Here is a 14,205-nt window from a genome sequence, read left to right as displayed (position 1 = left end):
CAAGAAGGGCAACGGCATCCTGGCTTGTATTAGAAACAGTGTGACCAGCAGGGCTAGGGAGGTGATCGTCCCCCTGTACTCGGCTCTGGTGAGGCCGCACCTCAAATCTGTGTTCAGTTTTGGGCCCCTCGCTACAAGAAGGACATGGAGGTGCTTGAGCGGGTCCAAAGAAGGGCGACGAAGCTGGTGAGGGGCCTGGAGAGCAAGTCCTATGAGGAGCGGCTGAAGGAGCTGGGCTTGTTCAGCCTAGAGAAGAGGAGGCTCAGGGGTGACCTTATTGCTCTGTGTAAGTACATTAAAGGAGGCTGTAGCGAGGTGGGGGTTGGCTTGTTCTCCCACGTGCCTGGTGACAGGACGAGGGGGAATGGGCTAAAGTTGCGCCCGGGGAGTTTTAGGTTAGATGTTAGGAAGAGCTTCTTTACTGAAAGGGTTGTGAGGCATTGGAATGGGCTGCCCAGGGAGGTGGTGGAGTCACCATCCCTGGAAGTCTTCAAAAGACGTTTAGATGTAGAGCTTAGGGATATGGTTTAGTGGGGACTGTTAGTGTTAGGTTAGAGGTTGGACTCGATGATCTTGAGGTCTCTTCCAACCTAGAAATTCTGTGATTCTGTGATTCTGTGATCTTTTGAAATTCTCAGAGTAAATTCTAGCTGGCAGATTTTGTAACTCAGTAGGTGAACATTTAAAAATTTTTATCAGTAAGACTTGAATAAATGGCCAATCTTTCCTGATCTTGGGTTGGTTGAGTTTCAAGTTTCTTTTTATTTATTTTTTTGTTGTTTTATTTGTATCAATAACAATGTTCCTCTCCAGTAAATTACTTCAAGATTAATGCAGACAGGTTATTCAGACAGTTTAATATTATTGACTGTGTCATTATATGGGGCACTGCTGGTTGACCATTATGTATTGTTGTTGCAGTTTATAATGATGCTGTTCAGCAGTTGTGAAACTCAATAATACATCAGCAGCAAATGCAAATCTATTGCATTCACTAAAAGAGTGTGGGGAGGAAATCCACCACCACCAAAACAAAAACAAAAACAAACAAACAAACAAAAATTAGGCCATGCTTTAATAGGTTTCTTTGGCGGTCTCCCTCCCTTTGCCTTTCCAAAACTACCAAGCTGACAAAAACCTCCACAGTGATGTGGTCCTCTCCCGGGCCCCTGATTCTCCAGCATTGCCAGCTGTTGCTGATTAGGCAGTGACAAGCACTGATTTCTCTGTGAAAGCCAAGGGGCTGACTTATGGCTTCAAACTTCCTTTTTCCAGGTCACAGATTATTTCAGGAATGGAAATCCTCCTCTGGGTTGCAGTAGTTGATGTTCTTGACAAGATCTTTACTGCTGGGATTCAAAGACCATGCCTTTTTTTTTTTTTTTTTTTTTTTTTAAGCATTCATTTTGCAAGAGGAGACTTTCAAAATACCTTGCAGATAACAGGACTTATTATCTATTTCATCTCCTTTTCCTAGAAACTTCAGTCTCCATAATCTTGAAATGACTATGCTTATTTGTACCACAATGTCACCTCCTTTCAGGAATATATTTCACAAGAGAATAAATAGAAACTGTAGTAGTACTCCTTTCTGGCTTTTAGCTCTTCATCCCTGAGGTACATTATGTATTTTTCCCATAATTATAAGAATTTGAAATATGCAATCAAGCCCCATGAGAAAAAAAAAGACCAATATTTTACAAACACCAATTCTTGAAAATATCTTGAATTTTTGAGTGAGCAGCCAGATGTGCAATAACATCCATAAGGAAGAAATCCACACTGAAGTTCAAAAGACTTTATAAGTGGAGGGAAAAGCTGATGAATTATTCTCATTTAAAAAAAAAAATCTGTCTATATTGGATCACGTATAACATTTATGTGATGATGTTTGTTATTTTTGTTTAGTTCTTTCTAAAGGGACCCTCTGACTGCTACTAAACTTTGGTGGAATTTAGGGTAAGGCACAATGGGACCATAGGTCATAGCTTCCAGATGTGCTTTTGCTTTTCTCCCTCACAAACATTCTCTCCTTCTGCCCATAAATAGGCATACTGATTTATTATCATTTCCCTCTGAAACCATCAGATTTGTCCATTAATCTAGAATTTACAATGTTGAAGTAAATGCGTGTGCCCAAAATAAATGATGAGCTTTGGCTCAACAGGTAATTTCCCCAGTCTACCTATAAATTGCTGTATCAATAACCAATGTTATAATTATGTTGCTGGTATGGGATGAACAATGTGTGGAGAAGAGGATTGTATTTAGACTGGTTTTTCATCATGTAATTGTATAGCATTACTACAGAAGGTTTATCTAAAGCTTCTGAATCTGAAATGCATCTCAGCAGAATCTCAGTCTACTGCTATTTATTAATAGCTTAAGGGAATTAACTTATGGATTGGAAAAGTAAAATTTCAGCCAGGTAAGTCATACAGAAGTTGAATACTTGGGTGTAAACAAACAATCGAAGATCTCTTTGGGAGATCTATGGCATTGATTGTGTCTGCCCTCTGTAGACATTCTTGACTAGCCCTAAGCATGAAAATATGGGCACTGGGAATAATAGATCTACAGAAAAAGAAAGCTCAGTCTAAACTAGTTGTTCAAGCATTCACCCAGTTTTTCAAATGGATATAATGCATTTTTTTAATTATTATTACTTATTCATTCATTTATTTATTTATTTCTCAAGAAGTTATAGATGGTGAAAAACTTACAGAAAATTCCTTGTGGTTAACACTCCTCGGTATTTCATTCAAGATTCGGGAATACTTCTTAGATGACATTAAAAATTCCATCTCACTAATTCAAAGAGGATTGATGTTGTGAGAAATTTTTTGTCTTACTCATTTTCTCATAGAACTTGCCTCAGACTGTTCATCCTGTAAGTTGTTCAGATATAAATGAAAACAAAATATTATAATAATATATATATATTTTTTAAAAAACACTAAATGTTGCATACTGGAGGTTTAAATTTCATTTGATGATATTGGTCACAATTGACTGTACTGTGGCTTCTTTGTTACTCGTAAAACACAGATGGGCAGTTTTGAAAATGATAATAACAGAAGGTAATATTCCCCTAAATTCACTAGCTACCAAATCCAAAACTAAACAGCTCTGGAAGGAAAATAACTGAACTGAGAAGGGGAGTAGGGTAGGAGCATGAGGGGCAACTCAATTGTAATGAGTCTAATATTTTTTTTGCCTGCTTTCACAATGTGGGGAATTCATTTCACCTGGCTTAAGGCATGAAGAATTTAGCCCTCAGAGAAAGATAGTCTTATAAGGTCTGTCAATAGTCATTGGGTATGTACTTCCAGTAAGCAATACATCCCTTTTCAGGCAGGTACATGTGACAGGTGGGATGAATTGCCTGCTGGTTTAGATCTCTCCCTCAACTATTGGGGAAGCCCTGATTAATTAGATTAGGTGCCCAAGCTGACTATAGGCAAGGTGAATCCTACTCTATATCAGTCTTAACTATGTGATTTTCACAGTCTTGGGAAGGGAAGGGAAGGGAAGGGAAGGGAAGGGAAGGGAAGGGAAGGGAAGGGAAGGGAAGGGAAGGGAAGGGAAGGGAAGGGAAGGGAAGGGAAGGGAAGGGAAGGGAAGGGAAGGGAAGGGAAGGGAAGGGAAGGGAAGGGAAGGGAAGGGAAGGGAAGGGAAGGGAAGGGAAGGGAAGAACACCCTCAGCAGAACAGACTTGCAGAAGGATGTCTGAATATGTGAACACTGGCGCCATGGAAAAATCATATCTGAGAAGCAGAGACCAGAGCTGTGTGCTGTATCTAATCAGGTATATCCAAAAAAGAAAACGTTCAAAGAGAAACACAAGGGAAAAACTGAAGAAAACCCTATAGAAAAGACGAAACCAAACCCCAAATATCCCGCATGAAATCCAAGGGAAAAAATTAGAGAATAATGTAAAAAGAGAACACCACCAAACTTACTGAAAGCTCTGAAAAAAAAAAAAAAAAAAAAAAAAAGCTTAGAGAAAACCCTAGCGAAAAAAAAAAAAAAATCACCACCAAATATACATAATCCGAGAGCATAATTTACAGAAAACCCTACAGAAAAGTCAACACAAGTCTGTCAAATTATTCCCTTGGATTTTGCATTGGATTTGTTGTTGTTGTTGTTTGGTAGTGGCTTTTCCCTAAGTTATTCATATGGATGTTTGTATTGGATTTTTCATGGCTTTGCTGGTGACTTTTATATAGGGTTTTCTCTAAGCTTTTCTGTTGTATTTTGCATTGCATATTTGGGGTTTATTGGTGGCTTTTCAGTAGAAAATTTCTTTAAGGTTTCCTGTGAATTTTTCCTCGGATTTTGGGGGTTTGGTTGTGGCTTTTCTGTGGGATTTCCCTTGTGTTCAAAATGCTTCCCTTGGTTGTTTTTTTTTTGGTGTGTGTGTGTGCAGTGGGGGAAAGGGGGGAAGGTGTTGGCTAGCTGCTGCTCCTCTGCTTCTCCCATTTTTTTTTTTTGTTTGTTTTTTTTTTTCCTGTAGCAAAACAGTGTCCTCTGCCTCATAATACACTTGTAACTGCACAAACTACATTAATCTGTGTGTTTGTCTGAGTTGCCTCCATGTTGCCTCCATGTTCAGCTGCAGACCTTGATGGTGCTTCTGAAGCCGCCCTGAAGGAGGCTCCCGGTATCTCAGAGCACACAGGGTAGAAAAGCCACGTTATGCAAGTCATTGTGCCTATTAGCTTTTCTTCAACTAGGAAAACAAAACAGCACATGTAGAGAGGAAAGCAGAGCGAGCACTGCCATTTCCCTGCACTTCTTATTTTGCTCCTGGAGGCTCCAGCCTGATAAGCAAGCAAGCTCTTTCCTTCCCCCCCCTCCCCTCTCCTCTCTCCTGCCTTTTGGTGTCTGGCTTTTAAGTGCCCCAAATTTTTCCTCACGTGACCTCACCCCCTCCTTTCTTTTCTGTTGAATTTTGCTTTGGATTTGGGAGAGTTTGGTGGCTTTTTTTGTATATTATCCCCTACATTTTCCCGTTAGACTTTACATTGCATGTTTGTGGCTTGGTAGCATCTTTTCTGTAGGGTTTTTTCCACCTTGGGCTTGCCTTTTGATATTGTGGGTTTTGATGATGGCTTTTCTGTAGGATTTTTACTAAGTTCTTCACTTGGCTTTTGCATTGTATTTTAATGGTGTTTAGTGGTGGTTTTCCTCTCACGTTTTCTGTTAGATTTAACACTGGGTTTTGGTGTAGGCATTTCTGTAGTCTTTTCAGTCTGTTCTCTCTATTCGGCTTTGCAATGGATTTTGCGGATTTGGTAGTAGCTTCTCTGTGTGATTTTCTCCAAGATTTTGGTGGTCTTGGATTGTGACTTGGATTTGGGGGTTTTAATTATTCAAATATTCCCGTGGATTTTACATTTTTTTTTTCATTTTGTGTGTGTGTGTGTTTGTGTGTTTAGTGGTAGTTATCTGTAGAGTTTTCTCTAATATTTGCTTTTGGGTTTTGCATTAAATTCAGGGTGTTTGGTGGTGGCTGTTCTATAGATTTTACTTTACATCATTGTATTGGATTTGGCATTGAATTTCTGGCAGAATTTCTGGTGTCTTCTCTTGAGTTTTATTCTAAGTTTTTCTGTTGGATTTTGTAGTGGAATTTGGCAGACTTGTGCTGTATTTTCTCTAGGGTTTTCTGTACATTATTCCTTCAGACTATGCATTTGAATTTTGGGTGGATTTATTTTATTTATTTTTTGTGTGTATGTGTGTGTGTGTGTTTAGTGGTAATTATCTATAGGGTTTTCTCTAATATTTTCCTTTGGACTGTGCAGTGGATTTGAGGCTTTTCCCTTCCCTTCCCTTCCCTTCCCTTCCCTTCCCTTCCCTTCCCTTCCCTTCCCTTCCCTTCCCTTCCCTTCCCTTCCCTTCCCTTCCCTTCCCTTCCCTTCCCTTCCCTTCCCTTCCCTTCCCTTCCCTTCCCTTCCCTTCCCTTCCCTTCCCTTCCCTTCCCTTCCCTTCCCTTCCCTTCCCTTCCCTTCCCTTCCCTTCCCTTCCTTTTTTTTTTTTTTTTTTTTTTTTTTGTTATGGTAGTGGTGGCTTTTCTCTTGAGGGTTTTCTCTAAGCTTTACTGTTGGACGTTGCCTTGGATTATTTAATACATAGCTTGTATTGTAAGATTGCAATGACTGGGCAAGTGCAACAAGGACTTGAGCTAAGCTGGTGTTGGCATCCAGACATCTAACTCTGCCTGCCCTGAGTGACAACTTTGACAGATGAAGACCAAATCATCAACAGTTCTTATAAACATTTTCTGAGTAAGACCTATAGAATCAAAAGTTATACCTTCCTATTAATCTGTTAAAGGACAAGGAATAATGGTCATGAGAATACTTATATGCTAAAGTATGGGGGATCTAAGAGTGACACAAATGTTATGGAATAAGGGGTGGAGGTTGTACTGGGTCTGGCTGGGATGTTAACTTTCCCTGCAGCAGCACATACAGTGCTGTGCTCTGCACTTCTCACTAGAACAGCAGTGTTATCACACCAGGATTGTGTCTGCTGCTGAGCAGCACTGGCACAGCATCAGGACACTCTCTAATCCTCCTAGGGAGTAGGCAAAAAAAGTGAGAAGAGAAACATCACCAGGGCAGCTGACCTAAACCAACCAAAGGGATATTCCATACCATGTGATGTCACACTCAGCAATAAAAGGTGGAAACAGGAAGAAGAGGGGAGGGGTGGGCTCTCGTTGGGAAAACGTCTGTCCTCCTCCCGAACACCAGCTATGTGCACTGAAGCCCTGCTTCAAGGACGTGGTCAAGCATCGCTCATTTGTGGGACGTAGAGAGTAATTTCTTTCCTCTGCACTTCCACATAGCCTTTATTTGTTTTAATTATTTTTTTTCCTTTCCCCCTCCCTTTTCCCCTTTCCTTTTTTTTTTTTTTTTTTCCCTTTAGTTAATAAGGGAAATTAAGTTAATTATTAAGTTAATAATAATCTTTCCTTAGTAATTATTATTATTTTGTACTTTAATTAAATTATCCTTATCTCAACCCATGAGTTGTTCTTTACTTTATTCTTCCCCTCCTCATCTAAGGAGGGGAAGTGAGAGAGCGGTTTTGGTGTTTAGCTGCCTAGCACAGTAAAACCACCACAGTAGTTCAATTTTTCTGCTGGTTAAATATCTTAACTGGATTCTTTTCTGTGTGACTGAAAGTTTTGCATAGAGGGGGATGAAAGAGTTACTTTAATTCAGCAAGATTGTGGTCCTGTGCCAAAGAATTTAAAAGAGAAATAACATTGTTAAAAACAGGTGGATAAAGCAAGAAAGTGTACTAGTTTCTCCTTCCCCCACTCAACTGAATAGCAAGAGAATATGAGAAGCAACAACTTTTTTTTTTTATTATCTCCCAAAGGCAAAAAGACTGCAAGTAAGAAAGCTGTTTTGTGAGAGAGAAGGGAAAATAAAAGAGTATAATATCTTATGAAAGAAATAAAAACAAAGCATCAGCTTTTTCCAAACTCTGATATATATATTGAGGCAATTAAACTTTCAGGTAAATCTGTCAATAGGACACAGGCATTACCAAGAGCATCCATGCAAGTGCATACTCTGGGCACTTCCTAGCCCTTCTTTCTGTGGTAGGAAAATTTGGACACACAAACCAGAAAAAAAAAAAAAAAAAAGTTATGTCTTGATACCATGAGTCCTTCCAGCCAGACTGGAGGGGGTCAGGACCGAGAAATGCCATGGCACATGAGTACCTGTTATAGGGAACACAACTGGAGTTTGGTTGGGTTCTCTTTGCCACTAGTGGCAGAACAAATTGCACAGTTAGGGTTTCAGAGAGAAAAAAGAGAACTGAAACCTAAGCAAACTTACAATACAAGCTATGGATACTTGACCTTCTCTTCTGCTAGTTTCTTCCTTTCGTTCTGATGTGTTCTTAGACACTGAATTAGTGGTGGTGGCTGCAGGCTCACTTATCTCTCCGAATATTTTGTTGTTTAGGCACAATATAAACACACCAAAGTGAGTTGATACGTGGTTTGTAATAATAGAGAGAAAACCCTATGCAAAATTTAGTGAAGCCACTTTACTGACTGCCAAGTCTTGGATATACTCTTACTTTATGTATGCATGTATGTAAAATACATATTTTCTATTGGGAAGGAAAAGATCCTTTTTTAAATATTTCCACTGGAAAAAGCTTGAAATTAAAAACAAATAAAAATTATTATTTTGCCATTTACTAACAAACATCAGGGGTGTTGGGGAAAGGATCAAATACAATAAATACATCCAAACGTATCTATAAAAGCACACAGACCTGAGCATATTCAAATTAAGTAAATTCTTCTCAAAGATTTCTCCAAGGACTCCAGTTAAGCTTCAGGTTATTGCTCTGTTAAGGTTCACAGTATTGCTCTGTGTCAATCACATTGTTTCTCAGAATTCAGTTCTGACTTCATAAAAAATTTACCTCAACTTTAGAAAAGAAATCTGATAAAAACAATTAGATCAAAAAGTTTAGCCAAGTAAAAAGATGATAGAAAATCTTGTCACTTATGCAAAAAATTTCCTCAAGTGGACAAATGACACATTATTTCTCTCCCACTGCAGGTGAGGCAAACCACATCTCAAAAAATGCTTCTGAGGCTTGATGTCATTTGGGCAGCCTGACAGTCCCATTCTGCCCAGTTTTTGGGGTCACAGGCTGGGTTTGGCTGCTAGTATCAGTAATGGGGTTATTGTCCTATTTCCCCAGGCCTGAAGGTAATGCGGGCTGTAAGTTATTAACATTGATTTAAATGAATGAATCTTCCTTCCCAGATCAGATCGTTGTGCAATGGAGGATAGCTAAGCAGAACTGATTTCTTCAAATGCGACACCGCAATGCCTTTGTTAATCATATACTTGTATTGGCAGAAGCATTCTTTAAAGACTCACTTTCAATTTGCCACTTCAGGATAGTAAACTTCAGGTTCTTGAACACAAAGATAGTGTTCACTCAGAAAAACTACATTAGTCATACACAGTATGCACAGCAAGTTCAGACCAAATATGAAGCAAAGCTGTGTAAATCCAAGGTGAGGAGTTCATTTTCTTCCCAGTGCAGATCATCTTTCCTGTCTCAGCTGCAAGGATGCAGGGATGCAGTGGGATATACACACCTGAGCTCTAATTCCATCAAAGCTGTTAATTATCTTTTGTCCTTAGTTCATATTTTAGTTCAGTGCAGATATAGCCACACAGACTTTGAATAGCTAGTTCAGCCTTGGATGGGAGAGTTTAGCTAAACTGGTATGGAGTTAACACAGATTGACTTCAGCAGATTTTATTAATTAATAGAGAGTAGTGAATCTTAGTCTTCAGATGGTTGTATATGAAGAAGTTTGATGACATACAACTTAGGTATAGCTAGCACTATGATGATACTCCAAAAGATGGTAACAAGTGTTAAATGCAAATCAAAATGTATCATTTTCAGCAGTGAGGGCAATTTGGATAAACATATTTCAAGTAGGAGCAGAGTATATTATTCATTCCTTTTATGATGAAGGCTTAAAGATATGTGCCTAACAAAAATACATATACTTTTAAAGAAAATATGCAATAAAAATAGCTTGGATTCTGCCCATGACAATGCAAGCCCTGTAGTATGAACTTTGCAAGGGAAAGGATTATGAAGAAAGGAGATGTTCTAGGTATTTTTCATTAGCACATTAGCACATTCAGTATGTTTTAGGCAGCACAAACCATCACCTTGGGCTCTGTTTCTACAGTAGAAATGATAAATTTGTTTCAAGAGCCACTACATGAAATTCTTTGGCCAGTTTATGCCTCAGGTCAAATTTAGATAACTATTATAGTCTCAAAATTATGAGTTTATAGTCTCAATTATGAGATTATGGCCTCATTAAGGTTTCAAAATTATCCAAGCTTCTTAAGAATCAGCAGAAAAGTTAGGAAGGCTTGAAAGGGAAATGATAGTCGCAAAGCCAGAAACCGTAGTGTTCAGTCCCAGAAACTGTACTGCTAAGTGAGACATTGATCCCCTGCCTTTGCATCCAGAAGGACTTTAGGTTGTTACAAAATACTCTTTAAAGGCTGTCCTTAATCATTAAGGGTACTGAAAAACCTTTCAGTAATGGAAAGAAGTGAGCAATTGGCCTGTGAAAGATTTGCACCTGTAAGAACCACTAGGGAAATAGGGAGACGTATTTCTAGGAAAATAACAGGTATTCAAAGTCCTTTCTCATGTATATATAAATATGTGTATTCACACATAGAGGATACATTATATATATATATATAAATAAAAGATCCTTTTACTTTAATTCATTTTATCTCCCTGAGCTGATCTCAATCCGCTCTTTGCTCCTGTGTCAGCATTCAAGAAAAAGAATATTGTAGAAACAATATTGAGATCAGAACAGAGATCTATTCTACTTTACAGACAAGCCATAACAATGATAAACTGCCTTTGATAAAGCAAAAAGTATCTGGCCCATAATATTTTTTCTGAAACATTAAAGCCCCTCTCCTGAAAGCAAATCATAATAATTTCCCTGAGAAATTGTTTTTAAACAATCCATTGCCCAAAACTTCTCAAAGCTTTAACAGGTAGAAAAAAATCATGAGACAAAAAAGACAAACACAAACTCAGTTGTGGTTTATTTTCATGGCCATGACATTAGAACTATTCCAGAATCCCAGCCCATTGTACTAAACAATACATATGGGTTGCTACTTTCAAAAAATTGCTAGTAATTTTAAGCATAAGAGCCCAGTTGTCTTTCGGTGATCTGACTTTCAAAAGGAGGGTGCTCAGCATTGTTGAAATGAATCCCGTGATGGTGTCACAAGCAAGAAGAACTGAATTATGAGGTTATTTCAAAAGCACTTACAGTTTTGAGAAATGTAAGCCTTAACCTATTCCCACAGACTCTTGAAGCAAGCCACCCTTTCATACCTTGCCTTAGTATGTTGCCTAGAGCAAAGATCTTGTCCCTGTTCCTGTTTGCAAGCCCCCATCAAACAATAAATGTAATGAAAATAAATACATAAAACTTATTATATTTCCATCAAGAAAAGAGACCTTAGATAGTTTAGCAACCTAAGACAGCTTAGCAAGTGTTAATAGTAAGTTTTAGATTGTTTCCCTGTCAAAAGTGACATTCAATAAAACACCAAAAAATATTGCAACTTCTGCAGTTTGGCTGGCATTGATTTTGGCTTGCTAAAACTTGGGACATTTTTATTCAGTACCCTGTCAGTCAGTCTTTGATGTTGAGAGATTTCTATCTTCCCCCTTGAAAAGTGTCATGATGGATAAAAGATGACTGTAGACTTTTAGAGAGAAAATATGGACATGGAATCCTCCTTCTCATCAGTGACCTAAACCAAAGAAAAATATATTCATACAGAAATAATCCTGGGCTCTCCTATAGTGTAATAGCTTTCTTTGGCACAAACTCTGTATCATTACCTGGTAACGCTGCTAGTCCTCTGCTAAATAGAGGATAGCATGATCTGAGCTGAGAGTGTGATGATTTTGAAATTTATTTATCCATTTAATGAATTATACTTTTATCACTTGAATATCCTCCAGAAAATTTACTTTCCATAAAACAATTGAGACAACTTATGGTCACAGAGATCACTCACTTATTTATTTATTTATTTATTAAAGTTTAATTATACCAGGAAATGCTGCCACCCTGAAACTCAGTGTCCCAGTTTAAATTGCCAGAAGAGTCCCTGTCATGTTTTTTGCCTGCAACAGCTAATATATTTCCAGACAATTTCTGGGCACATTTTGGCAGTTACTACATGTGAAGGACCATGAACAATAGGACATTTGGATGTAGTCACTCTCTTTCAGAGGTTAAGGAAGTTTAATGCAACAAATATTGAAATTTCTATACAAAGTTGCTTTGACTGGGAATCATTGCATATTGAATTTAATTTAGCTTTAACATTAGTTACCAAGTGACCTAATTTTAGTTAGCAATATCAAATAATAAATCACTAAAATAATTTTACTAGGGTTAGAAAGCTATACTTTCTAAAACAAACATGATAAAGAGGAATGCCCATGTTAGTCTTTTACAACTTGTTTCTGTACAGCCATTTGGACACAGTCTTTCACTGTGTCCACCATCACACCATACTGACAGCCCAGAATATCAACCTTCTTGTTGCACACATAAGAATTAGCAGTTGTAATTATTTTTCATTCAGTTCCAAATCTAAAGAGCTCTATTTCTTTTAGGATTCCGTCCATGTTCCTTGATCTGTCCTCAAACTAATTTATTTTCTTGTCAACTAATTTAATTTTCTTGTCATTTTTATAAAATGTTTATAAACCATTTCTATAAAGGTTCTGCTGTTTGGCTGATGATTTGAATGTGAATATCCCTGAAGCCACCAGAAACTGCTCTGGAAGAGGACACCTTATATGCAAATAGACTCTAAACAATAAAAGTTAAAAACAACTGGGGAAAGTTTCTCATAGTAAGATTAATGACTTCTCTCAATAATATATAGTAATACAGACGTATCTGAAAGCATGTATGTCAAATGTCATATAACCTTTTTTATTTTGAACTGAAGGATTTCTCTCTCAATTTATGTTAAATATACTCAAATAGGTAAGGATTTCTCTGAACCTTTTCTCCTTTATAAAAGAAAGATTTCTCTATCTAAGTCATTCCATGCATTTGTAAATTAGTGATTTTGGTCATCTAAGGAAACTTTAACCAACTCATTACTTAAATAAATAGGAATAGGACTTGTCGCTTTAGATACTCCTAAGGATCAACAAACTTACTTTTTGTAACAGAGTTACAAAATGTTTATTATTATTATTATTTTATTATTATTATTTTTATTTTTCAACAAGTTCAAAATAGTTTAAAACATTATCCTTTTCACATACAGTCTGCTACCTGCCCTCTTACCTTTACTGTATGCTTACTTCGTAGGACTTCTGGGAGAAAAGCCACATTCAAAATCTCCTTAGTAAACTTTTAAAGTGCTGAATTTTAAACTCCCCAGTCGGTATTAGAAGTGCTTGTATGGTAAAGTTGTAACAGTAGGATTGATACAGCAGCAATACATGATAAATATAGTTGAGCACATTGATTCAACATTTATTTTGTTGATGTCACTGAATACACACATAATATACAGAGAGGTGCAAAGATATATGTCATACTGCCATCAAATGAATCAGAGGACTTAATGGCACAGGAAATATAGAAAGACATACTGTAACTCATGGTTCATGTAATCAGGGTCATCCAGGCCCTCAAAATTGAAGATTAAGCTTTTAAAACTACCATAAATGAGTCAGAAACCTTCAATTAGATACACTAACTTCTTCAATAACATTTGAATCAAAAGTAAGTTTCATTTAATAGTGAAATAAGGGAAAGACTGTGACTGGTGTAATATAGTATAATGGTGAAATATAGGAAAGATAATGACTAGTGTAGTCATTAACTGAGTGCACTGAATAGCTTAGAGAGAGAAAGCAATGATGATAAGACATAGTGTCTTACCTTCCTTCAGGGCTTTCCATCATATGATCTCAAAGTATCTTACAAAATAATAGCAGTGATTCACATCACTTCTGGGAGGGATGCTGCTATTATAGCACTACCTGATTATATCATTCAGCACTTAGAGCTCTCACAACCTGAGATACTGAACAACATATTCACTGAATATTCCTGATACTCGTTGTGTCTACCATAACTGCTTTATTCCTGTCAGGTCTTTTTTTTTTTTTTCCCCTGATCTTTTCTTGACAAATATAGGAGCTATAAACTTACTTTTAATGGAAGAAAGCTGAAACCTTCCCTTCACTATGTGCCCCTGTACTGGGTCTGGCTGGGATGTTAACTTTCCCTGCAGCAGCACATACAGTGCTGTGCTCTGCACTTCTCACTAGAACAGCAGTGTTATCACACCAGGATTGTGTCTGCTGCTGAGCAGCACTGGCACAGCATCAGGACACTCTCTAACCCTCCTAGGGGGTGGGCAAAAAAAGTGAAAGAAACATCACCAGGGCAGCTGACCTAAACCAACCAAAGGGATATTCCATACCATGTGATGTCACACTCAGCAATAAAAGGTGGAAACAGGAAGAAGAGGGGAGGGGTGGGCTCTCGTTGGGAAAATGTCTGTCCTCCTCCCGAACACCAGCTAT

Source organism: Anas platyrhynchos, chromosome Z (genome assembly GCF_047663525.1).
Source record: "Anas platyrhynchos isolate ZD024472 breed Pekin duck chromosome Z, IASCAAS_PekinDuck_T2T, whole genome shotgun sequence".
In the NCBI taxonomy this organism is placed as follows: Eukaryota; Metazoa; Chordata; class Aves; order Anseriformes; family Anatidae; genus Anas; species Anas platyrhynchos.
The sequence above is the reverse complement of the archived record's forward strand: the minus strand, read 5'-3'. Positions refer to the sequence as shown.